Raw genomic sequence first — 3,702 nt, 5'->3', positions numbered from 1 at the left:
GACTAGCCCATTTAAGCATTTCTTTACTACTACAAAATTCGCGCATCACCGCGCTAGCAGAAGCACACAATCAGAATTATTGTAATTTCTTGAGATTTCAGTGATGCTTTCTTTGCGAATAGCGTTGATGATTGAATCTCATATTTTGTATAATGTCGCATTGAGAAAAATGGCTTCACCATGTGTCAGAGTCAGAAGCCATCACAAGTAACTCTAAAGGCAACTCCGGTACATTTGTGCAAGTAATAATCGTTAAATCAGCATTTTGGATATATTCGTTGTTTGGGTTAGAAGTTTTATGTGAAACATTATTTTCAGATTTATATTATTGTTACTGTGGGTTCCTGCAGCAAAGACACATCGATTAAAATTTATGATTGCGGAGTAACAGCAGAGGTAACGTCCGTTACTTTTTTTTTTTTGGTAACGGTAACGTGTTACATTTTTTGGTAGGTAACGTAGGGCGGCAACGCGTTCCTTTTTTATAGTGTAACGAGTAACGTATTTAGTTACTTTTTTTCAGTAACGCCTACAACACTGCCACAATTAGAGCTGATCCGAGTTTAGTATCCGACCAGTACTGTCATATCTATCTGTACCATGTCTGTTCTATGCCGCAGTATTTACCCTTTAAACACGCAATGATAATAATATCTGGGGCTTTAAGTGCCAAAACTACGATATGATTATGAGGCACGCCGTAGTCGAGGGCTCCGGAAATTCAGATAAGCTGGTGTTATTCAACGTGACATCACTCAGTACACTGGCCTCTAATACCATTTCGCATCCATCGAAATGCGACTGCTGCGGGGGGGGATTGAACCCGCGACCTTCGGGTTGGCTTCCGAGCACTTACACATGCCATACCTGGCGTTGCGGATGCCAGGCGTTATAAGGGGTTTTACTTGAGCACGAAAAGTAGCGATGCGGAAGAATCAATGCGCGTGCTTTTGGCTCGGCAGCAATTGAAGCTTTTCGGTTTCATCACCTACCGACACTCTTACAATGATCGTAAACTTCCGATATAGCGTCCTCACGCATATTTTCCTCGCAGACTCTGCGATACGAATGAGTAAGCATTCGTTTAATACTTTGGCCTTTTCAGAGCAAGGACATACGTGCCAGTTTATTTACAGTGCACCTGCCTTGCTTAGGGCGTCAAAACAAAAAGAGCATTTATTATGATTATTGTGAACGCCGTAGTGGAGGGCTCCGGAAATTTCAACCACCTCGCATTATTTAACGTGCACCGAAATCCAAGTACACGGGCCTCTAGGATTCCGCCTCCATCGAAATGCGACCGCTGCTGCCTGGTTTCAATCCCGCGACCTTCGGGTGGCATTCATTTGGTTGGGGGTCTGCCCATAGGACCGGGGAGCAGCCAGGCCTCTGGGAGAAGTAGAGTTCAGGAGCCGGAGTTGATAACAGGAACGTTTATTTACATGATGATTTAGTTCTCGGCGCTCGCGCTATAAAGCCTTGGTCTTCCCCAGATACTTTGTTGGAGAAAACCATTGAGTCCAGGATAGTCTAATCAACAAGCTGTCTTCATCCCCGCCCCTTAAACGAAAAGTAAAGCACCGCCTCCTTCCCACCCCAGGAAAGAGAGAAGCGGAGCGCCTGGCACGACGGAGGGTGAACAGAAGACACAATAGGGCACTATACACACAATGAAGGGACCATGCCGGTGCACATTCCTGGCCGCGTTGTCAGGTGCAGTCTTTCCTTGCTTCTATAGCGTCGTCGACGCAGGTGACGGCCAGCTGCCGGTCGGGTCACGAAGACACCCCGTAGTGTGGGGAATGTGCTCGATGAGGAATCTGATCTCGCAGAATGCTGAACAAAGCAGTGCAGAAGGGACTGCCTCTACCCCGAGCAACCTCGACTGCAAATAGTTCATCTCCAGGCCATAAAACCGCCAAACTCAGTCGAGTGTGTCCAAAGCGATTGATGAGAGAACTGACAGCCTTGAAGGGTTCAAGACACAAGTGCAGTGTTGTAGCCGCATCTGGTGCGTTTCGAGGAATGTTGACGATGCAGAAAGCAGAGCAGATGCTGCCAAATCACTTCCACGATCCAGCGGCGCGAAGCCGTGATGAACGATCACAACAGCATGTCGAGTACGAATTAGTGATGCAGAACTATCGATGGTACTATCGATACTATCGATAGCCGAGTCACTATCGAGCTATCGATGGTAAAAAATACTATTGATAGCACTATCGTTAGTAAAATATTTGATGGTACTATCCATAGTATAAAATCAACAGCACGAACTCATTGCAGAATAAACTTGGTTCCCCGAGGAGCAGGCTGAAGGGCAAGAAAGTTGACGTGCTTGTGTTCTTCACCTGAGTGCTTTGCTGGCACATGATGATAAAGTCGAACTGTAGCGGAATGGAAGGCGTTACCTATGGTGGAACTGCGCGGCTTCAAACTTACATTGCATTTTATGATTTCAAAATTAAAAAAAAGATATATCAAGGTCTAGGTTTGTTAATTGTAAGGATTAACTGGTTGCTTTTGGATGTGAATTTATTGGACATATTACGCCATTTTCACTGCGGACATAATTTTATTTCTTTCGCCAAAACTTGCTCATAAACTAAGCGAAGCTGATAGTAGGCTATCGAAAATTTTTTGGCAATAAGGCCGGCCAGCAACAGTATTATTATTCACACCACTATCGATAGTATTTCACGTGGTTGTGACGGTAAAGAATGCTGCAGCAAGACTGGGAAATACGGAGCTCTTTATATGGGCGAACTTGTGTCCAGAAAATCAAAACTCAAAATACAAGCGATACACGCTGCGCACTGATAGCGGCCAGAACAGTTATTGGCCGTCGAGTAATCTGATCATCGGTGGAACGCGTCGTCTTTTATACATCAGTCATCGAACCGTTCCAGCGTTGTCGCTGGTTCTCGCGTAAGCTCTCGAATAAACTTGACTATTCACGTCCGGCGCGTAATCTTAACAGAATGATCTGAAAACAAGGTGAAGCTTCTCAAAACATTACAGTGTGGTCTGCTTTAAACGTTGCTAACAGTCTTTGTGTTTGTGTCTCTGTGTTTGAGTATTTCTGTTTGGAACCCGAATACATCAAAACAAAGCAATAAACACGCGTGGCAGTACTAATGATTGCACTATCGATACTGTGTTTACACTATCGATAGTTTCAAAAAAAAAAAAAAAAGAACTATCGATGCTATCGATAGTCAATTTACCGACAGTTCTGCATCCGCGGCGGGTGCGAGAGCGGTTTTAGAGGGTAGAACGTTTTCAAACCAGATTAGCAAAGATGCGAGAAAAAGTAAACAAAACAAATCCCATGACGCTGTGGTCACCTGAGAGGGCGGTTCGCGCGCCTCAACCAATCAACGTGAGGGAGAGGCCGGCGATGAGAAAAAGGGGAGAGAGGGAAGAGAGGACGCTCGAATGCACGCCGGCGCTGCTGAGCCATTCTGCGAGTGGCTGCCGACTTCACTAGTGAGCTGTAGCATTCGAAGTGTTGCCTGCTTGCAGAACGGTGGCGACGGCATCGGTCATGTCTCCCGGTGATGACCCGTCGTCTGGCGCATCGTCTGCAGAAAAAGACATAACAGTGGTTGTGCCTCCTCAAGATGCCGAAGCGCCTGGCGTATCCCCTGTAGAAGAGGTGGTAAGGGCACTCGTCATGTCTCCCGATGACGACCTGGAAGA

Source organism: Rhipicephalus sanguineus, chromosome 9 (genome assembly GCF_013339695.2).
Source record: "Rhipicephalus sanguineus isolate Rsan-2018 chromosome 9, BIME_Rsan_1.4, whole genome shotgun sequence".
Lineage (NCBI taxonomy): Eukaryota > Metazoa > Arthropoda > Arachnida > Ixodida > Ixodidae > Rhipicephalus > Rhipicephalus sanguineus.
This window is presented reverse-complemented; position numbering follows the sequence as displayed.